Source organism: Rhipicephalus microplus, unplaced genomic scaffold (assembly GCF_043290135.1).
Source record: "Rhipicephalus microplus isolate Deutch F79 unplaced genomic scaffold, USDA_Rmic scaffold_62, whole genome shotgun sequence".
NCBI classification, from domain to species: domain Eukaryota; kingdom Metazoa; phylum Arthropoda; class Arachnida; order Ixodida; family Ixodidae; genus Rhipicephalus; species Rhipicephalus microplus.
Window position 1 is genome coordinate 1,801,744 of NW_027464635.1, and position 24,199 is coordinate 1,825,942.

The 24,199-nt window shown below is 45.7% G+C and overlaps 36 non-coding genes across 36 annotated transcripts; all 36 read right to left on the reverse strand.

The window, feature by feature from the left end:
* Positions 1-167: 167 nt before the first annotated feature.
* Positions 168-241, reverse strand: TRNAT-AGU (transfer RNA threonine (anticodon AGU)). The gene has a single exon. It is a non-coding gene; the product is annotated as a tRNA-Thr (tRNA).
* Positions 242-337: 96 nt separating this feature from the next.
* Positions 338-411, reverse strand: TRNAT-AGU (transfer RNA threonine (anticodon AGU)). The gene has a single exon. It is a non-coding gene; the product is annotated as a tRNA-Thr (tRNA).
* Positions 412-677: 266 nt separating this feature from the next.
* Positions 678-751, reverse strand: TRNAT-AGU (transfer RNA threonine (anticodon AGU)). Its single transcript has one exon. It is a non-coding gene; the product is annotated as a tRNA-Thr (tRNA).
* A 771-nt stretch (positions 752-1,522) lies between these two features.
* TRNAT-AGU (transfer RNA threonine (anticodon AGU)) lies at positions 1,523-1,596 on the reverse strand. Its single transcript has one exon. It is a non-coding gene; the product is annotated as a tRNA-Thr (tRNA).
* A 96-nt stretch (positions 1,597-1,692) lies between these two features.
* TRNAT-AGU (transfer RNA threonine (anticodon AGU)) lies at positions 1,693-1,766 on the reverse strand. The gene has a single exon. It is a non-coding gene; the product is annotated as a tRNA-Thr (tRNA).
* Positions 1,767-2,192: 426 nt separating this feature from the next.
* TRNAS-AGA (transfer RNA serine (anticodon AGA)) lies at positions 2,193-2,266 on the reverse strand. The gene has a single exon. It is a non-coding gene; the product is annotated as a tRNA-Ser (tRNA).
* Positions 2,267-2,701: 435 nt separating this feature from the next.
* TRNAT-AGU (transfer RNA threonine (anticodon AGU)) lies at positions 2,702-2,775 on the reverse strand. The gene has a single exon. It is a non-coding gene; the product is annotated as a tRNA-Thr (tRNA).
* A 769-nt stretch (positions 2,776-3,544) lies between these two features.
* TRNAT-AGU (transfer RNA threonine (anticodon AGU)) lies at positions 3,545-3,618 on the reverse strand. The gene has a single exon. It is a non-coding gene; the product is annotated as a tRNA-Thr (tRNA).
* A 96-nt stretch (positions 3,619-3,714) lies between these two features.
* Positions 3,715-3,788, reverse strand: TRNAT-AGU (transfer RNA threonine (anticodon AGU)). The gene has a single exon. It is a non-coding gene; the product is annotated as a tRNA-Thr (tRNA).
* A 426-nt stretch (positions 3,789-4,214) lies between these two features.
* Positions 4,215-4,288, reverse strand: TRNAS-AGA (transfer RNA serine (anticodon AGA)). Its single transcript has one exon. It is a non-coding gene; the product is annotated as a tRNA-Ser (tRNA).
* A 1,449-nt stretch (positions 4,289-5,737) lies between these two features.
* Positions 5,738-5,811, reverse strand: TRNAT-AGU (transfer RNA threonine (anticodon AGU)). Its single transcript has one exon. It is a non-coding gene; the product is annotated as a tRNA-Thr (tRNA).
* Positions 5,812-6,245: 434 nt separating this feature from the next.
* On the reverse strand, positions 6,246-6,319 carry TRNAT-AGU (transfer RNA threonine (anticodon AGU)). The gene has a single exon. It is a non-coding gene; the product is annotated as a tRNA-Thr (tRNA).
* A 1,109-nt stretch (positions 6,320-7,428) lies between these two features.
* TRNAT-AGU (transfer RNA threonine (anticodon AGU)) lies at positions 7,429-7,502 on the reverse strand. The gene has a single exon. It is a non-coding gene; the product is annotated as a tRNA-Thr (tRNA).
* A 1,784-nt stretch (positions 7,503-9,286) lies between these two features.
* On the reverse strand, positions 9,287-9,360 carry TRNAT-AGU (transfer RNA threonine (anticodon AGU)). Its single transcript has one exon. It is a non-coding gene; the product is annotated as a tRNA-Thr (tRNA).
* A 96-nt stretch (positions 9,361-9,456) lies between these two features.
* TRNAT-AGU (transfer RNA threonine (anticodon AGU)) lies at positions 9,457-9,530 on the reverse strand. Its single transcript has one exon. It is a non-coding gene; the product is annotated as a tRNA-Thr (tRNA).
* Positions 9,531-10,299: 769 nt separating this feature from the next.
* Positions 10,300-10,373, reverse strand: TRNAT-AGU (transfer RNA threonine (anticodon AGU)). The gene has a single exon. It is a non-coding gene; the product is annotated as a tRNA-Thr (tRNA).
* Positions 10,374-10,469: 96 nt separating this feature from the next.
* Positions 10,470-10,543, reverse strand: TRNAT-AGU (transfer RNA threonine (anticodon AGU)). The gene has a single exon. It is a non-coding gene; the product is annotated as a tRNA-Thr (tRNA).
* Positions 10,544-10,970: 427 nt separating this feature from the next.
* TRNAS-AGA (transfer RNA serine (anticodon AGA)) lies at positions 10,971-11,044 on the reverse strand. Its single transcript has one exon. It is a non-coding gene; the product is annotated as a tRNA-Ser (tRNA).
* Positions 11,045-12,155: 1,111 nt separating this feature from the next.
* Positions 12,156-12,229, reverse strand: TRNAT-AGU (transfer RNA threonine (anticodon AGU)). The gene has a single exon. It is a non-coding gene; the product is annotated as a tRNA-Thr (tRNA).
* Positions 12,230-12,325: 96 nt separating this feature from the next.
* On the reverse strand, positions 12,326-12,399 carry TRNAT-AGU (transfer RNA threonine (anticodon AGU)). The gene has a single exon. It is a non-coding gene; the product is annotated as a tRNA-Thr (tRNA).
* A 426-nt stretch (positions 12,400-12,825) lies between these two features.
* On the reverse strand, positions 12,826-12,899 carry TRNAS-AGA (transfer RNA serine (anticodon AGA)). Its single transcript has one exon. It is a non-coding gene; the product is annotated as a tRNA-Ser (tRNA).
* Positions 12,900-13,334: 435 nt separating this feature from the next.
* TRNAT-AGU (transfer RNA threonine (anticodon AGU)) lies at positions 13,335-13,408 on the reverse strand. The gene has a single exon. It is a non-coding gene; the product is annotated as a tRNA-Thr (tRNA).
* A 768-nt stretch (positions 13,409-14,176) lies between these two features.
* Positions 14,177-14,250, reverse strand: TRNAT-AGU (transfer RNA threonine (anticodon AGU)). The gene has a single exon. It is a non-coding gene; the product is annotated as a tRNA-Thr (tRNA).
* Positions 14,251-14,346: 96 nt separating this feature from the next.
* On the reverse strand, positions 14,347-14,420 carry TRNAT-AGU (transfer RNA threonine (anticodon AGU)). The gene has a single exon. It is a non-coding gene; the product is annotated as a tRNA-Thr (tRNA).
* Positions 14,421-14,845: 425 nt separating this feature from the next.
* On the reverse strand, positions 14,846-14,919 carry TRNAS-AGA (transfer RNA serine (anticodon AGA)). The gene has a single exon. It is a non-coding gene; the product is annotated as a tRNA-Ser (tRNA).
* A 1,616-nt stretch (positions 14,920-16,535) lies between these two features.
* TRNAT-AGU (transfer RNA threonine (anticodon AGU)) lies at positions 16,536-16,609 on the reverse strand. Its single transcript has one exon. It is a non-coding gene; the product is annotated as a tRNA-Thr (tRNA).
* Positions 16,610-16,705: 96 nt separating this feature from the next.
* TRNAT-AGU (transfer RNA threonine (anticodon AGU)) lies at positions 16,706-16,779 on the reverse strand. Its single transcript has one exon. It is a non-coding gene; the product is annotated as a tRNA-Thr (tRNA).
* Positions 16,780-17,205: 426 nt separating this feature from the next.
* Positions 17,206-17,279, reverse strand: TRNAS-AGA (transfer RNA serine (anticodon AGA)). Its single transcript has one exon. It is a non-coding gene; the product is annotated as a tRNA-Ser (tRNA).
* Positions 17,280-17,714: 435 nt separating this feature from the next.
* TRNAT-AGU (transfer RNA threonine (anticodon AGU)) lies at positions 17,715-17,788 on the reverse strand. Its single transcript has one exon. It is a non-coding gene; the product is annotated as a tRNA-Thr (tRNA).
* A 1,425-nt stretch (positions 17,789-19,213) lies between these two features.
* TRNAS-AGA (transfer RNA serine (anticodon AGA)) lies at positions 19,214-19,287 on the reverse strand. The gene has a single exon. It is a non-coding gene; the product is annotated as a tRNA-Ser (tRNA).
* A 1,280-nt stretch (positions 19,288-20,567) lies between these two features.
* On the reverse strand, positions 20,568-20,641 carry TRNAT-AGU (transfer RNA threonine (anticodon AGU)). Its single transcript has one exon. It is a non-coding gene; the product is annotated as a tRNA-Thr (tRNA).
* A 427-nt stretch (positions 20,642-21,068) lies between these two features.
* TRNAS-AGA (transfer RNA serine (anticodon AGA)) lies at positions 21,069-21,142 on the reverse strand. The gene has a single exon. It is a non-coding gene; the product is annotated as a tRNA-Ser (tRNA).
* A 1,101-nt stretch (positions 21,143-22,243) lies between these two features.
* On the reverse strand, positions 22,244-22,317 carry TRNAS-AGA (transfer RNA serine (anticodon AGA)). The gene has a single exon. It is a non-coding gene; the product is annotated as a tRNA-Ser (tRNA).
* Positions 22,318-22,581: 264 nt separating this feature from the next.
* Positions 22,582-22,655, reverse strand: TRNAT-AGU (transfer RNA threonine (anticodon AGU)). The gene has a single exon. It is a non-coding gene; the product is annotated as a tRNA-Thr (tRNA).
* Positions 22,656-22,919: 264 nt separating this feature from the next.
* Positions 22,920-22,993, reverse strand: TRNAS-AGA (transfer RNA serine (anticodon AGA)). Its single transcript has one exon. It is a non-coding gene; the product is annotated as a tRNA-Ser (tRNA).
* Positions 22,994-23,258: 265 nt separating this feature from the next.
* Positions 23,259-23,332, reverse strand: TRNAT-AGU (transfer RNA threonine (anticodon AGU)). The gene has a single exon. It is a non-coding gene; the product is annotated as a tRNA-Thr (tRNA).
* Between the last annotated feature and the right edge of the window lie 867 nt (positions 23,333-24,199).

A 24,199-nucleotide genomic window follows, 5' to 3' on the forward strand; every position in this document is an offset into this window, starting at 1 on the left:
GCACCGGTGAGATTCGAACTCACGATCTCCTGTTTACTAGACAGGCGCTTTAACTAGAGAAACCACGGCGCCTGCGCAGCGTCTTGTTCAGGCAGTGACACCATCAGAAGTATTTGGAACTAAACTTCGAAAACAAAAAACTAGAGAGACGTTAGTCTTGACTCCCGAGGCACCGGTGAGATTCGAACTCACAATCTCCTGTTTACTAGACAGGCGCTTTAACTAACTAAGCCACGGCGCCTGCGCAGCATCTTGTTCAGGCAGTGACACTATCTGAAGTATTTCGAACTATACTTCGAAAACAAAAAAACTAGAGAGACGTTAGTCTTGACTCTCGAGGCACCGGTGAGATTCGAACTCACGATCCCCTGTTTACTAAGCAGGCGCTTTAACCAACTAAGCCACGGCGCCTGCGCAGCGTCTTGTTCAGGCAGTGACACCGTCAGAAGTATTTCGAACTAAACTTCGAAAACAAAAAAACTAGAGAGACGTTTGTCTTGACTCTCGAGGCACCGCTGAGATTCGAACTCACGATCTCCTGTTTACTAGAAAGGCGCTTTAACCAACTAAGCCACGGCGCCTGCGCAGCGTCTTGTTCAGGCAGTGACACCGTCAGAAGTATTTCGAACTAAACTTCGAAAACAAAAAAACTAGAGAGACGTTTGTCTTGACTCTCGAGGCACCGCTGAGATTCGAACTCACGATCTCCTGTTTACTAGACAGGCGCTTTAACCAACTAAGCCACGGCGCCTGCGCAGCGTCTTATTCAGGCAGTGACACCATCAGAAGTATTTCGAACTAAACTTCGAAAACAAAAAAACTAGAGAGAGTTTTGTCTTGACTCTCGAGGCACCGGTGAGATTCGAACTCACGATCTCCTGTTTACTAGACAGGCGCTTTAACTAAAGAAGCCACGGCGCCTGCGCAGCGTCTTGTTCAGGCAGTGACACCATCAGAAGTATTTCGAACTAAACTTCGAAAACAAAAAACTAGAGAGACGTTTGTCTTTACTCTCGAAGCACCGGTGAGATTCAAACTCACGATCTCTTGTTTACTAGCCAGGCGCTTTAACCAACTAAGCCATGGCGCCTACGTGGCGTCTCGTTGAGGCAGTGACATCATTAGAAGTATTTCGAACTATACTTCGAAAACAAAAAATTAGAGAAATTTGTCTTGTTTCTAGAGGTACAGATGAGATTCGAGCTCACTATCTCCTGTTTACTAGACAGGTGAGATAACGAACTAAGACACGGTGACTGCGCAGCATCTTCTTCAGGCAGTGACAGCATTAGAAGCATTTTATAATATACTTCAAAAACAAAAAAACTAGAGAGAGTTTTGTCTTGACTCTCGAGGCACCGGTGAGATTCGAACTCACGATCTCCTGTTTACTAGACAGGCGCTTTAACTAGAGAAGCCACGGCGCCTGCGCAGCGTCTTGTTCAGGCAGTGACACCATCAGAAGTATTTGGAACTAAACTTCGAAAACAAAAAACTAGAGAGACGTTAGTCTTGACTCCCGAGGCACCGGTGAGATTCGAACTCACAATCTCCTGTTTACTAGACAGGCGCTTTAACTAACTAAGCCACGGCGCCTGCGCAGCATCTTGTTCAGGCAGTGACACTATCTGAAGTATTTCGAACTATACTTCGAAAACAAAAAAACTAGAGAGACGTTAGTCTTGACTCTCGAGGCACCGGTGAGATTCGAACTCACGATCCCCTGTTTACTAAGCAGGCGCTTTAACCAACTAAGCCACGGCGCCTGCGCAGCGTCTTGTTCAGGCAGTGACACCGTCAGAAGTATTTCGAACTAAACTTCGAAAACAAAAAATACTAGAGAGACGTTTGTCTTGACTCTCGAGGCACCGCTGAGATTCGAACTCACGATCTCCTGTTTACTAGAAAGGCGCTTTAACTAACTAAGCCACGGCGCCTGCGCAGCGTTTTGTTCAAGCAGTGACACCATCAGAAGTATTTCGAAATAAACTTCGAAAACAAAAGTACTGAATGTTGGGCGAGTTGGTAATCGATCTTTGCGCAAAGACGTACACGGACACAAGAAAAAGAGGCAAACAACACGTGCGCCCGTGTTGTTTGCCTCTTTTGCTTGTGCCCGTGTACGTGTTTGCGCTAAAAAGTCATGAATGTTCGAAAACAAAAAACTAGAGAGACGTCAGTCTTGACTCTCGAGGCACCGGTGAGATTTGAACTCACGATCTCCTGTTTTCTTGACAGGCGCTTTAACCAACTAAGCCATGGCACCTGTGCAACGTCTTGTTCAGGCAGTGACACCATCAGAAGTATTTCGAAATAAACTTCGAAAACAAAAAAACTAGAGAGACGTTAGTCTTGACTCCCGAGGCACCGGTGATATTCGAACTCACAATCTCCTGTTTACTAGACAGGCGCTTTAACTAACTAGGCCACGGCGCCTGCGCAGCGTCTTGTTCAGGCCGTGGCACCATCTGAAGTATTTCGAACTATACTTCGAAAACAAAAAAACTAGAGAGACGTTTGTCTTGACTCTCGAGGCACCGGTAGATTCGAACTCACGATCTCCTGTTTACTAGACAGGCGCTTTAACCAACTAAGCCACGGCGCCTGCGCAGCGTCTTGTTCAGACAGTGACACCATCAGAAGTATTTCGAACTAAACATCGAAAACAAAAAAACTAGAGAGACGTTTGTTTTGACTCTCAAGGCACCGCTGAGATTCGAACTCATAATCTCCTGTTTACTAGACAGGTGCTTTAACCAACTAAGCCACGGCGCCTGCGCAGCGTCTTGCTCAGGCAGTGACACCATCAGAAGTATTTCGAACTAAATTTCGAAATCAAAAAACTAGAAAGACGTTTGTCTTGACTCTCGAGGCACCGGTGAGATTCGAACTCACGATCTCCTGTTTACTAGACAGGCGCTTTAACTAAAGAAGCCACGGCGCCTGCGCAGCGTCTTGTTCAGGCAGTGACACCATCAGAAGTATTTCAAAATAAACTTCGAAAACAAAAAACTAGAGAGACGTTTGTCTTTACTCTCGAAGCACCGGTGAGATTCGAACTCACGATCTCTTGTTTACTAGCCAGGCGCTTTAACCAACTAAGCCATGGCGCCTGCGTGGCGTCTCGTTGAGGCAGTGACATCATTAGAAGTATTTCGAACTATACTTCGAAAACAAAAAATTTGAGAAATTTGTCTTGTTTCTCGAGGTACAGATGAGATTCGAGCTCACTATCTCCTGTTTACTAGACAGGTGAGATAACGAACTAAGACACGGTGACTGCGCAGCATCTTCTTCAGGCAGTGACACCATTAGAAGCATTTTATATTATACTTCAAAAATAAAAAACTAGAGAGAGTTTTGTCTTGACTCTCGAGGCACCGGTGAGATTCGAACTCACGATCTCCTGTTTACTAGACAGGCGCTTTAACTAGAGAAACCACGGCGCCTGCGCAGCGTCTTGTTCAGGCAGTGACACCATCAGAAGTATTTGGAACTAAACTTCGAAAACAAAAAACTAGAGAGACGTTAGTCTTGACTCCCGAGGCACCGGTGAGATTCGAACTCACAATCTCCTGTTTACTAGACAGGCGCTTTAACTAACTAAGCCACGGCGCCTGCGCAGCATCTTGTTCAGGCAGTGACACTATCTGAAGTATTTCGAACTATACTTCGAAAACAAAAAAACTAGAGAGACGTTAGTCTTGACTCTCGAGGCACCGGTGAGATTCGAACTCACGATCCCCTGTTTACTAAGCAGGCGCTTTAACCAACTAAGCCACGGCGCCTGCGCAGCGTCTTGTTCAGGCAGTGACACCGTCAGAAGTATTTCGAACTAAACTTCGAAAACAAAAAAACTAGAGAGACGTTTGTCTTGACTCTCGAGGCACCGCTGAGATTCGAACTCACGATCTCCTGTTTACTAGAAAGGCGCTTTAACTAACTAAGCCAAGGGCGCCTGCGCAGCGTTTTGTTCAGGCAGTGACACCATCAGAAGTATTTCGAAATAAACTTCGAAAACAAAAGTACTGAAAGTTGGGCGAGTTGGTAATCGATCTTTGCGCAAAGACGTACACGGACACAAGAAAAAGAGGCAAACAACACGGGCGCCCGTGTTGTTTGCCTCTTTTGCTTGTGCCCGTGTACGTGTTTGCGCAAAAAAGTCATGAATGTTCGAAAACAAAAAACTAGAGAGACGTCAGTCTTGACTCTCGAGGCACCGGTGAGATTTGAACTCACGATCTCCTGTTTTCTTGACAGGCACTTTAACCAACTAAGCCATGGCACCTGTGCAACGTCTTGTTCAGGCAGTGACACCATCAGAAGTATTTCGAAATAAACTTCGAAAACAAAAAAACTAGAGAGAAGTTAGTCTTGACTCCCGAGGCACCGGTGAGATTCGAACTCACAATCTCCTGTTTACTAGACAGGCGCTTTAACTAACTAGGCCACGGCGCCTGCGCAGCGTCTTGTTCAGGCCGTGGCACCATCTGAAGTATTTCGAACTATACTTCGAAAACAAAAAAACTAGAGAGACGTTTGTCTTGACTCTCGAGGCACCGGTAGATTCAAACTCACGATCTCTTGTTTACTAGCCAGGCGCTTTAACCAACTAAGCCATGGCGCCTACGTGGCGTCTCGTTGAGGCAGTGACATCATTAGAAGTATTTCGAACTATACTTCGAAAACAAAAAATTAGAGAAATTTGTCTTGTTTCTAGAGGTACAGATGAGATTCGAGCTCACTATCTCCTGTTTACTAGACAGGTGAGATAACGAACTAAGACACGGTGACTGCGCAGCATCTTCTTCAGGCAGTGACAGCATTAGAAGCATTTTATAATATACTTCAAAAACAAAAAAACTAGAGAGAGTTTTGTCTTGACTCTCGAGGCACCGGTGAGATTCGAACTCACGATCTCCTGTTTACTAGACAGGCGCTTTAACTAAAGAAGCCACGGCGCCTGCGCAGCGTCTTGTTCAGGCAGTGACACCATCAGAAGTATTTCGAACTAAACTTCGAAAACAAAAAACTAGAGAGACGTTTGTCTTTACTCTCGAAGCACCGGTGAGATTCAAACTCACGATCTCTTGTTTACTAGCCAGGCGCTTTAACCAACTAAGCCATGGCGCCTACGTGGCGTCTCGTTGAGGCAGTGACGCGATCAGAAGTATTTCGAACTAAACTTCGAAAACAAAAAACTAGAGAGACGTTTGTCTTGACTCTCGAGGCACCTGTGAGATTCAAACTCATGATCTCCTGTTCACTAGACAGGCGCTTTAACCAACTAAGCCACGGCGCCTGCGCAGCGTCTTGTACAGGCAGTGACACCATCAGAAGTATTTCGAAATAAACTTCGAAAACAAAAAACTAGAGAGAAGTTTGTCTTGACTCTCGAGGCACCGGTGAGATTCGAACTCACGATTTCCGGTTTACTAGACAGGAAATTTAACCAAATAAGCCACGGCGTCTGCGCAGCGTCTTGTTCAGGCAGTGACACCATTGGAAGTATTTCGAACAATACTTCGAAAACAAAAAAATCAGAAGAGACGTTAGTCTTGACTCTCGAGGCACGGGTGAGATTCGAACTCACGATCTGCTGTTTACTAGACAGGCGCTTTAACCAACTAAGCCACGGCGCTTGTGCAGCGTTTTGTTCAGGCAGTGACAGCATCAGAAGTATTTCGAACTAAACTTCGAAAACAAAAAACTAGACAGAGGTTTGTCTTGACTCTCGAGGCACCGGTGAGATTCGAACTCATGATCTCCTGTTTACTAGACAGGCGCTTTAACCAACTAAGCCACGGCGCTTGTGCAGCGTCTTGTTCAGGCAGTGACACCATCAGAAGTATTTCGAACTAAACTTCGAGAACAAAAAACTTGAGAGACGTTTGTCTTGACTCTCGAGGCACCGGTGAGATTCGAACTCACGATCTGCTGCTTACTAGACAGGCTCTTTAACCAACTAAGCCACGGCGCTTCTGCAGCGTCTTGTTCAGGCAGTGACACCATCACAAGTATTTAGAACTAAACTTCGAAAACAAAAAAACTAGAGAGACGTTAGTCTTGACTCCCGAGGCACCGGTAGATTCGAACTCACGATCTCCTGTTTACTAGACAGGCGCTTTAACCAACTAAGCCACGGCGCCTGCGCAGCGTCTTGTTCAGGCAGTGACACCTTCAGAAGTATTTCGAAATAAACTTCGAAAACAAAAAAACTAGAGAGACGTTTGTCTTGACTCTCGAGGCACCGCTGAGATTCGAACTCATAATCTCCTGTTTACTAGACAGGCGCTTTAACCAACTAAGCCACGGCGCCTGCGCAGCGTCTTGCTCAGGCAGTGACACCACCAGAAGTATTTCGAACTAAACTTCGAAAACAAAAAACTAGAAAGACGTTTGTCTTGACTCTCGAGGCACCGGTGAGATTCGAACTCACGATCTCTTGTTTACTAGACAGGCGCTTTAACTAAAGAAGCCACGGCGCCTGCGCAGCGTCTTGTTCAGGCAGTCACACCATCAGAAGAATTTCGAACTAAACTTCGAAAACAAAAAACTAGAGAGACGGTTGCCTTGACTCTCGAGGCACCGTTGAGATTCGAACTGATGATCTCCTGTTTACTAGAGCGGCGCTTTAACCAACTAAGCCACAACGCCTGCGCAGCGTCTTGTTCAGGCAGTGGCGTTATCAGAAGTATTTTGAACTAAACTTCGAAAACAAAAAACTAGAGAAAGGTTTCTCTTGACTCTCGAGGCACCGGTGAGATTCGAACTCACGATTTCCTGTTTACTAGACAGGCGCTTTAACTAGAGAGGCCACGGCGCCTGCGCAGCGTCTTGTTCAGGCAGTGACTTCATCAGAAGTATTTCGAACTATACTTCGAAAACAAAAAACTAGAGAGACGTTAGTCTTGACTCTCGAGGCACCGGTGAGATTCGAACTCACGATCTCCTGTTTACTAGACAGGCGCTTTAACTAAAGAAGCCACGGCGCCTGCGCAGCGTCTTGTTTAGGCAGTGACACCATCAGAACTATTTCGAACTAAACTTCGAAAACAAAAAACTAGAGAGACGTTTGTCTTTACTCTCGAAGCACCGGTAAGATTCGAACTCACGATCTCTTGTTTACTAGGCAGGCGCTTTAACCAACTGAGCCATGGCGCCTGCGCGGCGTCTCGTTGAGGCAGTGACACCATTAGAAGTATTTCGAACTATACTTCGAAAACAAAAAATTACAGAGAAATTTGTCTTGTCTCTCGAGGTACCGGTGAGATTCGAGCTCACTATCTCCTGTTTACTAGACAGGTGAGATAACAAACTAAGACACGGTGACTGCGCAGCGTATTGTTAAGGCAGTCACACCATCAGAAGAATTTCGAACTAAACTTCGAAAACAAAAAACTAGAGAGACGGTTGCCTTGACTCTCGAGGCACCGTTGAGATTCGAACTCATGATCTCCTGTTTACTAGACAGGCGCTTTAACCAACTAAGCCACGGCGCCTGTGCAGCGTCTTCTTCAGGCAGTGACGCCATCAGAAGTATTTTGAACTAAACTTCGAAAACAAAAAACTAGAGAAAGGTTTGTCTTGACTCTCGAGGCACCGGTGAGATTTGAACTCACGATCTCCTGTTAACTAGACAGGCGCTTTAACCAACTAGGCCACGGCGCCTGCGCAGCGCCTGGTTCGGGCAGTGACACCATCAAAAGTATTTCCAAATAAACTTCGAAAACAAAAAACTAGAGAGAGGTTTGTCTTGGCTCTCGTGGCACCGGTGATATTCGAACTCATGCTCTCCTGTTTACTAGACAGGCGCTTCAACCAACTAAGCTACGGCGCCTGCGCAGCGCCTTGTTCGGGCAGTGACACCATCAAAAGTATTTCGAAGTAAACTTCGAAAACAAAAAACTGGAGAGACGTTAGTCTTGACTCCCGAGGCACCGGTGAGATTCAAACTCACGATTTCCTGTTTACTAGACAGGCGCTTTAACTAACTAAGCCACGGCGCCTGCGCAGCGTCTTGTTCAGACAGTGGCACCATGAGAAGTATTTCGAACTATACTTCGAAAACAAAAAACTAGAGAGACGTTAGTCTTGACTCTCGAGGCACCGGTGAGATTCGAACTCACGATCTCCTGTTTACTAGAAAGGCGCTTTGACTAACTAAGCCACGGCGCCTGCGCAGCGTTATGTTCAGGCAGTGACACCATCAGAAGTATTTCGAACTAAACTTCGAAAACAAAAGTACTGAAAGTTGGGCGAGTTGGTACTCGATGATGACTTCTTTGCGCAAAGACGTACACGGACACAAGAAAAAGAGGCAAACAACACGGGCGCCCGTGTTGTTTGCCTCTTTTGCTTGTGTCCGTGTATGTGTTTGCGTAAAAAAGTCATGACTGTTCGAAAACAAAAACTAGAGAGACGTCAGTCTTGACTCCCGAGGCACCGGTAAGATTCGAACTCACGATCTCCTGTTTACGAGACAGGCGCTTTTACTAACTAAGCCACTGCGCCTGCAGCGTCTTGTTCAGGCAGTGACACCATCAGAAGTATTTCGAACTATACTTCGAAAACAAAAAACTAGAGAGACGTTAGTCTTGACTCTCGCGGCACCGGGGAGATTCGAACTCATGATTTCCTGTTCACTAGACAGGCGCTTTAACCAACTAAGCCACGGCGCTTGCGCAGCCTGTTGTTCAGGCAGTGACACCATCAGAAGTATTTCGAACTAAACTCCGAAAACAAAAAGCTAGAGAGATGTTTGTCTTGACTCTCGAGGCACCGGTGAGATTTGAACTCACGATCTCCTGTTTACTAGACAGGCGCTTTAACCAAGTAAGCCACGGCACCTGTGCAGCGTCTTGTTCAGGCAGTGACACCATCAGAAGTATTTCGAACTATACTTCGAAAACAAAAAAAACTAGAGAGACGTTAGTCTTGACTCTCGAGGCACCGGTGAGATTCGAACTCACGATCCCCTGTTAACTACACAGGTGCTTTAACCAACTAAGTCACGGCGCCTGCGCAGCGTCTTGTTCAGGCAGTGACACCATCAGAAGTATTTCGAACTAAACTTCGAAAACAAAAAAACTAGAGAGACGTTTGTCTTGACTCTCGAGGCACCGGTAGATTCGAACTCACGATCTCCTGTTTACTAGACAGGCGCTTTAACCAACTAAGCCACGGCACCTGCGCAGCGTCTTGTTCAGACAGTGACACCATCAGAAGTATTTCGAACTAAACATCGAAAACAAAAAAACTAGAGAGACGTTTGTTTTGACTCTCAAGGCACCGCTGAGATTCGAACTCATAATCTCCTGTTTACTAGACAGGCGCTTTAACCAACTAAGCCACGGCGCCTGCGCAGCGTCTTGTTCAGACAGTGACACCATCAGAAGTATTTCGAACTAAACATCGAAAACAAAAAAACTAGAGAGACGTTTGTTTTGACTCTCAAGGCACCGCTGAGATTCGAACTCATAATCTCCTGTTTACTAGACAGGTGCTTTAACCAACTAAGCCACGGCGCCTGCGCAGCGTCTTGCTCAGGCAGTGACACCATCAGAAGTATTTCGAACTAAATTTCGAAATCAAAAAACTAGAAAGACGTTTGTCTTGACTCTCGAGGCACCGGTGAGATTCGAACTCACGATCTCCTGTTTACTAGACAGGCGCTTTAACTAAAGAAGCCACGGCGCCTGCGCAGCGTCTTGTTCAGGCAGTGACACCATCAGAAGTATTTCAAAATAAACTTCGAAAACAAAAAACTAGAGAGACGTTTGTCTTTACTCTCGAAGCACCGGTGAGATTCGAACTCACGATCTCTTGTTTACTAGCCAGGCGCTTTAACCAACTAAGCCATGGCGCCTGCGTGGCGTCTCGTTGAGGCAGTGACATCATTAGAAGTATTTCGAACAATACTTCGAAAACAAAAAATTTGAGAAATTTGTCTTGTTTCTCGAGGTACAGATGAGATTCGAGCTCACTATCTCCTGTTTACTAGACAGGTGAGATAACGAACTAAGACACGGTGACTGCGCAGCATCTTCTTCAGGCAGTGACACCATTAGAAGCATTTTATATTATACTTCAAAAATAAAAAACTAGAGAGAGTTTTGTCTTGACTCTCGAGGCACCGGTGAGATTCGAACTCACGATCTCCTGTTTACTAGACAGGCGCTTTAACTAGAGAAACCACGGCGCCTGCGCAGCGTCTTGTTCAGGCAGTGACACCATCAGAAGTATTTGGAACTAAACTTCGAAAACAAAAAACTAGAGAGACGTTAGTCTTGACTCCCGAGGCACCGGTGAGATTCGAACTCACAATCTCCTGTTTACTAGACAGGCGCTTTAACTAACTAAGCCACGGCGCCTGCGCAGCATCTTGTTCAGGCAGTGACACTATCTGAAGTATTTCGAACTATACTTCGAAAACAAAAAAACTAGAGAGACGTTAGTCTTGACTCTCGAGGCACCGGTGAGATTCGAACTCACGATCCCCTGTTTACTAAGCAGGCGCTTTAACCAACTAAGCCACGGCGCCTGCGCAGCGTCTTGTTCAGGCAGTGACACCGTCAGAAGTATTTCGAACTAAACTTCGAAAACAAAAAAAACTAGAGAGACGTTTGTCTTGACTCTCGAGGCACCGCTGAGATTCGAACTCACGATCTCCTGTTTACTAGAAAGGCGCTTTAACTAACTAAGCCAAGGGCGCCTGCGCAGCGTTTTGTTCAGGCAGTGACACCATCAGAAGTATTTCGAAATAAACTTCGAAAACAAAAGTACTGAAAGTTGGGCGAGTTGGTAATCGATCTTTGCGCAAAGACGTACACGGACACAAGAAAAAGAGGCAAACAACACGGGCGCCCGTGTTGTTTGCCTCTTTTGCTTGTGCCCGTGTACGTGTTTGCGCAAAAAAGTCATGAATGTTCGAAAACAAAAAACTAGAGAGACGTCAGTCTTGACTCTCGAGGCACCGGTGAGATTTGAACTCACGATCTCCTGTTTTCTTGACAGGCGCTTTAACCAACTAAGCCATGGCACCTGTGCAACGTCTTGTTCAGGCAGTGACACCATCAGAAGTATTTCGAAATAAACTTCGAAAACAAAAAAACTAGAGAGAAGTTAGTCTTGACTCCCGAGGCACCGGTGAGATTCGAACTCACAATCTCCTGTTTACTAGACAGGCGCTTTAACTAACTAGGCCACGGCGCCTGCGCAGCGTCTTGTTCAGGCCGTGGCACCATCTGAAGTATTTCGAACTATACTTCGAAAACAAAAAAACTAGAGAGACGTTTGTCTTGACTCTCGAGGCACCGGTAGATTCGAACTCACGATCTCCTGTTTACTAGACAGGCGCTGTAACCAACTAAGCCACGGCGCCTGCGCAGCGTCTTATTCAGGCAGTGACACCATCAGAAGTATTTCGAACTAAACTTCGAAAACAAAAAAACTAGAGAGAGTTTTGTCTTGACTCTCGAGGCACCGGTGAGATTCGAACTCACGATCTCCTGTTTACTAGACAGGCGCTTTAACTAAAGAAGCCACGGCGCCTGCGCAGCGTCTTGTTCAGGCAGTGACACCATCAGAAGTATTTCGAACTAAACTTCGAAAACAAAAAACTAGAGAGACGTTTGTCTTTACTCTCGAAGCACCGGTGAGATTCAAACTCACGATCTCTTGTTTACTAGCCAGGCGCTTTAACCAACTAAGCCATGGCGCCTACGTGGCGTCTCGTTGAGGCAGTGACATCATTAGAAGTATTTCGAACTATACTTCGAAAACAAAAAATTAGAGAAATTTGTCTTGTTTCTAGAGGTACAGATGAGATTTCGAGCTCACTATCTCCTGTTTACTAGACAGGTGAGATAACGAACTAAGACACGGTGACTGCGCAGCATCTTCTTCAGGCAGTGACAGCATTAGAAGCATTTTATAATATACTTCAAAAACAAAAAAACTAGAGAGAGTTTTGTCTTGACTCTCGAGGCACCGGTGAGATTCGAACTCACGATCTCCTGTTTACTAGACAGGCGCTTTAACTAGAGAAGCCACGGCGCCTGCGCAGCGTCTTGTTCAGGCAGTGACACCATCAGAAGTATTTGGAACTAAACTTCGAAAACAAAAAACTAGAGAGACGTTAGTCTTGACTCCCGAGGCACCGGTGAGATTCGAACTCACAATCTCCTGTTTACTAGACAGGCGCTTTAACTAACTAAGCCACGGCGCCTGCGCAGCATGTTGTTCAGGCAGTGACACTATCTGAAGTATTTCGAACTATACTTCGAAAACAAAAAAACTAGAGAGACGTTAGTCTTGACTCTCGAGGCACCGGTGAGATTCGAACTCACGATCCCCTGTTTACTAAGCAGGCGCTTTAACCAACTAAGCCACGGCGCCTGCGCAGCGTCTTGTTCAGGCAGTGACACCGTCAGAAGTATTTCGAACTAAACTTCGAAAACAAAAAAAACTAGAGAGACGTTTGTCTTGACTCTCGAGGCACCGCTGAGATTCGAACTCACGATCTCCTGTTTACTAGAAAGGCGCTTTAACTAACTAAGCCACGGCGCCTGCGCAGCGTTTTGTTCAGGCAGTGACACCATCAGAAGTATTTCGAAATAAACTTCGAAAACAAAAGTACTGAATGTTGGGCGAGTTGGTAATCGATCTTTGCGCAAAGACGTACACGGACACAAGAAAAAGAGGCAAACAACACGTGCGCCCGTGTTGTTTGCCTCTTTTGCTTGTGCCCGTGTACGTGTTTGCGCTAAAAAGTCATGAATGTTCGAAAACAAAAAACTAGAGAGACGTCAGTCTTGACTCTCGAGGCACCGGTGAGATTTGAACTCACGATCTCCTGTTTTCTTGACAGGCGCTTTAACCAACTAAGCCATGGCACCTGTGCAACGTCTTGTTCAGGCAGTGACACCATCAGAAGTATTTCGAAATAAACTTCGAAAACAAAAAAACTAGAGAGACCTTAGTCTTGACTCCCGAGGCACCGGTGAGATTCGAACTCACAATCTCCTGTTTACTAGACAGGCGCTTTAACTAACTAGGCCACGGCGCCTGCGCAGCGTCTTGTTCAGGCCGTGGCACCATCTGAAGTATTTCGAACTATACTTCGAAAACAAAAAAACTAGAGAGACGTTTGTCTTGACTCTCGAGGCACCGGTAGATTCGAACTCACGATCTCCTGTTTACTAGACAGGCGCTTTAACCAACTAAGCCACGGCGCCTGCGCAGCGTCTTGTTCAGACAGTGACACCATCAGAAGTATTTCGAACTAAACATCGAAAACAAAAAAACTAGAGAGACGTTTGTTTTGACTCTCAAGGCACCGCTGAGATTCGAACTCATAATCTCCTGTTTACTAGACAGGTGCTTTAACCAACTAAGCCACGGCGCCTGCGCAGCGTCTTGCTCAGGCAGTGACACCATCAGAAGTATTTCGAACTAAATTTCGAAATCAAAAAACTAGAAAGACGTTTGTCTTGACTCTCGAGGCACCGGTGAGATTCAAACTCACGATCTCCTGTTTACTAGACAGGCGCTTTAACTAAAGAAGCCACGGCGCCTGCGCAGCGTCTTGTTCAGGCAGTGACACCATCAGAAGTATTTCAAAATAAACTTCGAAAACAAAAAACTAGAGAGACGTTTGTCTTTACTCTCGAAGCACCGGTGAGATTCGAACTCACGATCTCTTGTTTACTAGCCAGGCGCTTTAACCAACTAAGCCATGGCGCCTGCGTGGCGTCTCGTTGAGGCAGTGACATCATTAGAAGTATTTCGAACTATACTTCGAAAACAAAAAATTTGAGAAATTTGTCTTGTTTCTCGAGGTACAGATGAGATTCGAGCTCACTATCTCCTGTTTACTAGACAGGTGAGATAACGAACTAAGACACGGTGACTGCGCAGCATCTTCTTCAGGCAGTGACACCATTAGAAGCATTTTATATTATACTTCAAAAATAAAAAACTAGAGAGAGTTTTGTCTTGACTCTCGAGGCACCGGTGAGATTCGAACTCACGATCTCCTGTTTACTAGACAGGCGCTTTAACTAGAGAAACCACGGCGCCTGCGCAGCGTCTTGTTCAGGCAGTGACACCATCAGAAGTATTTGGAACTAAACTTCGAAAACAAAAAACTAGAGACACTTAGTCTTGACTCCCGAGGCACCGGTGAGATTCGAACTCACAATCTCCTGTTTACTAGACAGGCGCTTTAACTAACTAAGCCACGGCGCCTGCGCAGCATCTTGTTCAGGCAGTGACACTATCTGAAGTATTTCGAACTATACTTCGAAAACAAAAAAACTAGAGAGACGTTAGTCTTGACTCTCGAGGCACCGGTGAGATTCGAACTCACGATCCCCTGTTTACTAAGCAGGCGCTTTAACCAACTAAGCCACGGCGCCTGCGCAGCGTCTTGTTCAGGCAGTGACACCGTCAGAAGTATTTCGAACTAAACTTCGAAAACAAAAAAACTAGAGAGACGTTTGTCTTGACTCTCGAGGCACCGCTGAGATTCGAACTCACGATCTCCTGTTTACTAGAAAGGCGCTTTAACTAACTAAGCCAAGGGCGCCTGCGCAGCGTTTTGTTCAGGCAGTGACACCATCAGAAGTATTTCGAAATAAACTTCGAAAACAAAAGTACTGAAAGTTGGGCGAGTTGGTAATCGATCTTTGCGCAAAGACGTACACGGACACAAGAAAAAGAGGCAAACAACACGGGCGCCCGTGTTGTTTGCCTCTTTTGCTTGTGCCCGTGTACGTGTTTGCGCAAAAGGTCATGAATGTTCGAAAACAAAAAACTAGAGAGACGTCAGTCTTGACTCTCGAGGCACCGGTGAGATTTGAACTCACGATCTCCTGTTTTCTTGACAGGCGCTTTAACCAACTAAGCCATGGCACCTGTGCAACGTCTTGTTCAAGCAGTGACACCATCAGAAGTATTTCGAAATAAACTTCGAAAACAAAAAAACTAGAGAGAAGTTAGTCTTGACTCCCGAGGCACCGGTGAGATTCGAACTCACAATCTCCTGTTTACTAGACAGGCGCTTTAACTAACTAGGCCACGGTGCCTGCGCAGCGTCTTGTTCAGGCCGTGGCACCATCTGAAGTATTTCGAACTATACTTCGAAAACAAAAAAACTAGAGAGACGTTTGTTTTGACTCTCGAGGCACCGGTAGATTAGAACTCACGATCTCCTGTTTACTAGACAGGCGCTTTAACCAACTAAGCCACGGCGCCTGCGCAGCGTCTTATTCAGGCAGTGACACCATCAGAAGTATTTCGAACTAAACTTCGAAAACAAAAAAACTAGAGAGAGTTTTGTCTTGACTCTCGAGGCACCGGTGAGATTCGAACTCACGATCTCCTGTTTACTAGACAGGCGCTTTAACTAAAGAAGCCACGGCGCCTGCGCAGCGTCTTGTTCAGGCAGTGACACCATCAGAAGTATTTCGAACTAAACTTCGAAAACAAAAAACTAGAGAGACGTTTGTCTTTACTCTCGAAGCACCGGTGAGATTCAAACTCACGATCTCTTGTTTACTAGCCAGGCGCTTTAACCAACTAAGCCATGGCGCCTACGTGGCGTCTCGTTGAGGCAGTGACATCATTAGAAGTATTTCGAACTATACTTCGAAAACAAAAAATTAGAGAAATTTGTCTTGTTTCTAGAGGTACAGATGAGATTCGAGCTCACTATCTCCTGTTTACTAGACAGGTGAGATAACGAACTAAGACACGGTGACTGCGCAGCATCTTCTTCAGGCAGTGACAGCATTAGAAGCATTTTATAATATACTTCAAAAACAAAAAAACTAGAGAGAGTTTTGTCTTGACTCTCGAGGCACCGGTGAGATTCGAACTCACGATCTCCTGTTTACTAGACAGGCGCTTTAACTAAAGAAGCCACGGCGCCTGCGCAGCGTCTTGTTCAGGCAGTGACACCATCAGAAGTATTTCGAACTAAACTTCGAAAACAAAAAACTAGAGAGACGTTTGTCTTTACTCTCGAAGCACCGGTGAGATTCAAACTCACGATCTCTTGTTTACTAGCCAGGCGCTTTAACCAACTAAGCCATGGCGCCTACGTGGCGTCTCGTTGAGGCAGTGACATCATTAGAAGTATTTCGAACTATACTTCGAAAACAAAAAATTAGAGAAATTTGTCTTGTTTCTAGAGGTACAGATGAGATTCGAGCTCACTATCTCCTGTTTACTAGACAGGTGAGATAACGAACTAAGACACGGTGACTGCGCAGCATCTTCTTCAGGCAGTGACAGCATTAGAAGCATTTTATAATATACTTCAAAAACAAAAAAACTAGAGAGAGTTTTGTCTTGACTCTCGAGGCACCGGTGAGATTCGAACTCACGATCTCCTGTTTACTAGACAGGCGCTTTAACTAGAGAAGCCACGGCGCCTGCGCAGCGTCTTGTTCAGGCAGTGACACCATCAGAAGTATTTGGAACTAAACTTCGAAAACAAAAAACTAGAGAGACGTTAGTCTTGACTCCCGAGGCACCGGTGAGATTCGAACTCACAATCTCCTGTTTACTAGACAGGCGCTTTAACTAACTAAGCCACGGCGCCTGCGCAGCATCTTGTTCAGGCAGTGACACTATCTGAAGTATTTCGAACTATACTTCGAAAACAAAAAAACTAGAGAGACGTTAGTCTTGACTCTCGAGGCACCGGTGAGATTCGAACTCACGATCCCCTGTTTACTAAGCAGGCGCTTTAACCAACTAAGCCACGGCGCCTGCGCAGCGTCTTGTTCAGGCAGTGACACCGTCAGAAGTATTTCGAACTAAACTTCGAAAACAAAAAAAACTAGAGAGACGTTTGTCTTGACTCTCGAGGCACCGCTGAGATTCGAACTCACGATCTCCTGTTTACTAGAAAGGCGCTTTAACTAACTAAGCCACGGCGCCTGCGCAGCGTTTTGTTCAGGCAGTGACACCATCAGAAGTATTTCGAAATAAACTTCGAAAACAAAAGTACTGAATGTTGGGCGAGTTGGTAATCGATCTTTGCGCAAAGACGTACACGGACACAAGAAAAAGAGGCAAACAACACGTGCGCCCGTGTTGTTTGCCTCTTTTGCTTGTGCCCGTGTACGTGTTTGCGCAAAAAAGTCATGAATGTTCGAAAACAAAAAACTAGAGAGACGTCAGTCTTGACTCTCGAGGCACCGGTGAGATTTGAACTCACGATCTCCTGTTTTCTTGACAGGCGCTTTAACCAACTAAGCCATGGCACCTGTGCAACGTCTTGTTCAGGCAGTGACACCATCAGAAGTATTTCGAAATAAACTTCGAAAACAAAAAAACTAGAGAGACATTAGTCTTGACTCCCGAGGCACCGGTGAGATTCGAACTCACAATCTCCTGTTTACTAGACGGGCGCTTTAACTAACTAGGCCACGGCGCCTGCGCAGCGTCTTGTTCAGGCCGTGGCACCATCTGAAGTATTTCGAACTATACTTCGAAAACAAAAAAACTAGAGAGACGTTTGTCTTGACTCTCGAGGCACCGGTAGATTCGAACTCACGATCTCCTGTTTACTAGACAGGCGCTTTAACCAACTAAGCCACGGCGCCTGCGCAGCGTCTTGTTCAGACAGTGACACCATCAGAAGTATTTCGAACTAAACATCGAAAACAAAAAAACTAGAGAGACGTTTGTTTTGACTCTCAAGGCACCGCTGAGATTCGAACTCATAATCTCCTGTTTACTAGACAGGTGCTTTAACCAACTAAGCCACGGCGCCTGCGCAGCGTCTTGCTCAGGCAGTGACACCATCAGAAGTATTTCGAACTAAATTTCGAAATCAAAAAACTAGAAAGACGTTTGTCTTGACTCTCGAGGCACCGGTGAGATTCGAACTCACGATCTCCTGTTTACTAGACAGGCGCTTTAACTAAAGAAGCCACGGCGCCTGCGCAGCGTCTTGTTCAGGCTGTGACACCATCAGAAGTATTTCAAAATAAACTTCGAAAACAAAAAACTAGAGAGACGTTTGCCTTTACTCTCGAAGCACCGGTGAGATTCGAACTCACGATCTCTTGTTTACTAGCCAGGCGCTTTAACCAACTAAGCCATGGCGCCTGCGTGGCGTCTCGTTGAGGCAGTGACATCATTAGAAGTATTTCGAACTATACTTCGAAAACAAAAAATTTGAGAAATTTGTCTTGTTTCTCGAGGTACAGATGAGATTCGAGCTCACTATCTCCTGTTTACTAGACAGGTGAGATAACGAACTAAGACACGGTGACTGCGCAGCATCTTCTTCAGGCAGTGACACCATTAGAAGCATTTTATATTATACTTCAAAAATAAAAAACTAGAGAGAGTTTTGTCTTGACTCTCGAGGCACCGGTGAGATTCGAACTCACGATCTCCTGTTTACTAGACAGGCGCTTTAACTAGAGAAACCACGGCGCCTGCGCAGCGTCTTGTTCAGGCAGTGACACCATCAGAAGTATTTGGAACTAAACTTCGAAAACAAAAAACTAGAGAGACGTTAGTCTTGACTCCCGAGGCACAGGTGAGATTCGAACTCACAATCTCCTGTTTACTAGACAGGCGCTTTAACTAACTAAGCCACGGCGCCTGCGCAGCATCTTGTTCAGGCAGTGACACTATCTGAAGTATTTCGAACTATACTTCGAAAACAAAAAAACTAGAGAGACGTTAGTCTTGACTCTCGAGGCAAACTCACGATCCCCTGTTTACTAAGCAGGCGCTTTAACCAACTAAGCCACGGCGCCTGCGCAGCGTCTTGTTCAGGCAGTGACACCGTCAGAAGTATTTCGAACTAAACTTCGAAAACAAAAAGCTAGAGAGACGTTTGTCTTGACTCTCGAGGCACCGCTGAGATTCGAACTCACGATCTCCTGTTTACTAGAAAGGCGCTTTAACTAACTAAGCCAAGGGCGCCTGCGCAGCGTTTTGTTCAGGCAGTGACACCATCAGAAGTATTTCGAAATAAACTTCGAAAACAAAAGTACTGAAAGTTGGGCGAGTTGGTAATCGATCTTTGCGCAAAGACGTACACGGACACAAGAAAAAGAGGCAAACAACACGGGCGCCCGTGTTGTTTGCCTCTTTTGCTTGTGCCCGTGTACGTGTTTGCGCAAAAAAGTCATGAATGTTCGAAAACAAAAAACTAGAGAGACGTCAGTCTTGACTCTCGAGGCACCGGTGAGATTTGAACTCACGATCTCCTGTTTTCTTGACAGGCGCTTTAACCAACTAAGCCATGGCACCTGTGCAACGTCTTGTTCAGGCAGTGACACCATCAGAAGTATTTCGAAATAAACTTCGAAAACAAAAAAACTAGAGAGAAGTTAGTCTTGCCTCCCGAGGCACCGGTGAGATTCGAACTCACAATCTCCTGTTTACTAGACAGGCGCTTTAACTAACTAGGCCACGGCGCCTGCGCAGCGTCTTGTTCAGGCCGTGGCACCATCTGAAGTATTTCGAACTATACTTCGAAAACAAAAAAACTAGAGAGACGTTTGTCTTGACTCTCGAGGCACCGGTAGATTCGAACTCACGATCTCCTGTTTACTAGACAGGCGCTTTAACCAACTAAGCCACGGCGCCTGCGCAGCGTCTTATTCAGGCAGTGACACCATCAGAAGTATTTCGAACTAAACTTCGAAAACAAAAAAACTAGAGAGAGTTTTGTCTTGACTCTCGAGGCACCGGTGAGATTCGAACTCACGATCTCCTGTTTACTAGACAGGCGCTTTAACTAAAGAAGCCACGGCGCCTGCGCAGCGTCTTGTTCAGGCAGTGACACCATCAGAAGTATTTCGAACTAAACTTCGAAAACAAAAAACTAGAGAGACGTTTGTCTTTACTCTCGAAGCACCGGTGAGATTCAAACTCACGATCTCTTGTTTACTAGCCAGGCGCTTTAACCAACTAAGCCATGGCGCCTACGTGGCGTCTCGTTGAGGCAGTGACATCATTAGAAGTATTTCGAACTATACTTCGAAAACAAAAAATTAGAGAAATTTGTCTTGTTTCTAGAGGTACAGATGAGATTCGAGCTCACTATCTCCTGTTTACTAGACAGGTGAGATAACGAACTAAGACACGGTGACTGCGCAGCATCTTCTTCAGGCAGTGACAGCATTAGAAGCATTTTATAATATACTTCAAAAACAAAAAAACTAGAGAGAGTTTTGTCTTGACTCTCGAGGCACCGGTGAGATTCGAACTCACGATCTCCTGTTTACTAGACAGGCGCTTTAACTAGAGAAGCCACGGCGCCTGCGCAGCGTCTTGTTCAGGCAGTGACACCATCAGAAGTATTTGGAACTAAACTTCGAAAACAAAAAACTAGAGAGACGTTAGTCTTGACTCCCGAGGCACCGGTGAGATTCAAACTCACATTCTCCTGTTTACTAGACAGGCGCTTTAACTAACTAAGCCACGGCGCCTGCGCAGCATCTTGTTCAGGCAGTGACACTATCTGAAGTATTTCGAACTATACTTCGAAAACAAAAAAACTAGAGAGACGTTAGTCTTGACTCTCGAGGCACCGGTGAGATTCGAACTCACGATCCCCTGTTTACTAAGCAGGCGCTTTAACCAACTAAGCCACGGCGCCTGCGCAGCGTCTTGTTCAGGCAGTGACACCGTCAGAAGTATTTCGAACTAAACTTCGAAAACAAAAAAAAACTAGAGAGACGTTTGTCTTGACTCTCGAGGCACCGCTGAGATTCGAACTCACGATCTCCTGTTTACTAGAAAGGCGCTTTAACTAACTAAGCCACGGCGCCTGCGTAGCGTTTTGTTCAGGCAGTGACACCATCAGAAGTATTTCGAAATAAACTTCGAAAACAAAAGTACTGAATGTTGGGCGAGTTGGTAATCGATCTTTGCGCAAAGACGTACACGAACACAAGAAAAAGAGGCAAACAACACGTGCGCCCGTGTTGTTTGCCTCTTTTGCTTGTGCCCGTGTACGTGTTTGCGCAAAAAAGTCATGAATGTTCGAAAACAAAAAACTAGAGAGACGTCAGTCTTGACTCTCGAGGCACCGGTGAGATTTGAACTCACGATCTCCTGTTTTCTTGACAGGCGCTTTAACCAACTAAGCCATGGCACCTGTGCAACGTCTTGTTCAGGCAGTGACACCATCAGAAGTATTTCGAAATAAACTTCGAAAACAAAAAAACTAGAGAGACGTTAGTCTTGACTCCCGAGGCACCGGTGAGATTCGAACTCACAATCTCCTGTTTACTAGACAGGCGCTTTAACTTACTAGGCCACGGCGCCTGCGCAGCGTCTTGTTCAGGCCGTGGCACCATCTGAAGTATTTCGAACTATACTTCGAAAACAAAAAAACTAGAGAGACGTTTGTCTTGACTCTCGAGGCACCGGTAGATTCGAACTCACGATCTCCTGTTTACTAGACAGGCGCTTTAACCAACTAAGCCACGGCGCCTGCGCAGCGTCTTATTCAGGCAGTGACACCATCAGAAGTATTTCGAACTAAACTTCGAAAACAAAAAAACTAGAGAGAGTTTTGTCTTGACTCTCGAGGCACCGGTGAGATTCGAACTCACGATCTCCTGTTTACTAGACAGGCGCTTTAACTAAAGAAGCCACGGCGCCTGCGCAGCGTCTTGTTCAGGCAGTGACACCATCAGAAGTATTTCGAACTAAACTTCGAAAACAAAAAACTAGAGAGACGTTTGTCTTTACTCTCGAAGCACCGGTGAGATTCGAACTCACGATCTCTTGTTTACTAGCCAGGCGCTTTAACCAACTAAGCCATGGCGCCTACGTGGCGTCTCGTTGAGGCAGTGACATCATTAGAAGTATTTCGAACTATACTTCGAAAACAAAAAATTAGAGAAATTTGTCTTGTTTCTCGAGGTACAGATGAGATTCGAGCTCACGATCTCCTGTTTACTAGAAAGGCGCTTTAACTAACTAAGCCACGGCGCCTGCGCAGCGTTTTGTTCAGGCAGTGACACCATCAGAAGTATTTCGAACTAAACTTCCAAAAACAAAAGTACTGAAAGTTTGGCGAGTTGGTACTCGATCTTTGCATAAAGACGTACACGGACACAAGAAAAAGAGGCAAACAACACGGGCGCCCGTGTTCTTTGCCTCTTTTGCTTGTGTCCGTGTACGTGTTTGCGCAAAAAAGTCATGAATGTTCGAAAACAAAAAACTAGAGAGATGTTTGTCTTGACTCTCGAGGCACCGGTGAGATTTGAACTCACGATCTCGTGTTTTCTTGACAGGCGCTTTAACCAACTAAGCCACGGCGCCTGCGCAGCGTCTTGTTCAGGCAGTGGCACCATCTGAAGTATTTCGAACTATACTTCGAAAACAAAAAAACTAGAGAGACGTTTGTCTTGACTCTCGAGGCACCGGTAGATTCGAACTCACGATCTCCTGTTTACTAGACAGGCACTTTAACCAACTAAGCCACGGCGCCTGCGCAGCGTCCTGTTCAGGCAGTGACACCATCAGAAGTATTTCGAACTAAACTTCGAAAACAAAAAGCTAGAGAGATGTTTGTCTTGACTCTCGAGGCACCGGTGAGATTTGAACTCACGATCTCCTGTTTACTAGACAGGCGCTTTAACCAACTAAGCCACGGCACCTGTGCAGCGTCTTGTTCAGGCAGTGACACCATCAGAAGTTTTTCGAACTAAACTTCGAAAACAAAAAAACTAGAGAGACGTTTGTCTTGACTCTCGAGGCACCGGTAGATTCGAACTCAGGATCTCCTGTTTACTAGACAGGCGCTTTAACCAACTAAGCCACGGCGCCTGCGCAGCGTCTTGTTCAGGCAGTGACACCATCAGAAGTATTTCGAACTAAACTTCGAAAACAAAAAGCTAGAGAGATGTTTGTCTTGACTCTCGAGGCACCGGTGAGATTTGAACTCACGATCTCCTGTTTTCTTGACAGGCGCTTTAACCAACTAAGCCACGGCGCCTGCGCAGCGTCTTGTTCAGGCAGTGACACCATCAGAAGTATTTCGAACTAAACTTCGAAAACAAAAAACTAGAGAGACGTTAGTCTTGATTCCCGAGGCACCGGTGAGATTCGAACTCATGATCTCCTGTTTACTAGACAGGCGCTTTAACTAACTAAGCCACGGCGCCTGCGCAGCATCTTGTTCAGGCAGTGACACTATCTGAAGTATTTCGAACTATACTTCGAAAACAAAAAAACTAGAGAGACGTTTGTCTTGACTCTCGAGGCACCGCTGAGATTCGAACTCACGATCTCCTGTTTACTAGACAGGCGCTTTAACCAACTAAGCCACGGCGCCTGCGCAGCGTCTTGTTCAGGCAGTTTCACCATCAGAAGTATTTCGAACTAAACTTCGAAAACAAAAAAACTAGAGAGACGTTTGTCTTGGCTCTCGAGGAACCGCTGAGATTCGAACTCATTATCTCCTGTTTACTAGACAGGCGCTTTAACCAACTTAGCCACGGCGCCTGCGCAGCGTCATGCTCAGGCAGTGACACCATCAGAAGTATTTCGAACTAAACTTCGAAATCAAAAAACTAGAAAGACGTTTGTCTTGACTCTCGAGGCACCGGTGAGATTCGAACTCACGATCTCTTGTTTACTAGCCAGGCGCTTTAACCAACTAAGCCTTGGCGCCTGCGTGGCGTCTAGTTGAGGCAGTGACACCATTAGAAGTATTTCGAACTATACTTCGAAAACAAAAAATTAGAGAAATTTGTCTTGTTTCTCGAGGTACCGATGAGATTTGAGCTCACTATCTCCTGCTTACTAGACAGGTGAGATAACGAATTAAGACACGGTGACTGCGCAGCATCTTCTTACGGCAGTGACACCATTAGAAGCATTTTATATTATACTTCAAAAATAAAAAAACTAGAGAGAGTTTTGTCTTGACTCTCGAGGCACCGGTGAGATTCGAACTCACGATCTCCTGTTTACTAGACAGGCGCTTTAACTAGAGAGGCCACGGCGCCTGCGCAGCGTCTTGTTCAGGCAGTGACACCATCAGAAGTATTTGGAACTAAACTTCGAAAACAAAAGTACTGAAAGTTGGGCGAGTTGGTACTCGATCATGACTTCTTTGCGCAAAGACGTACACGGACACAAGAAAAAGAGGCAAACAACACGGGCGCCCGTGTTGTTTGCCTCTTTTGCTTGTGTCCGT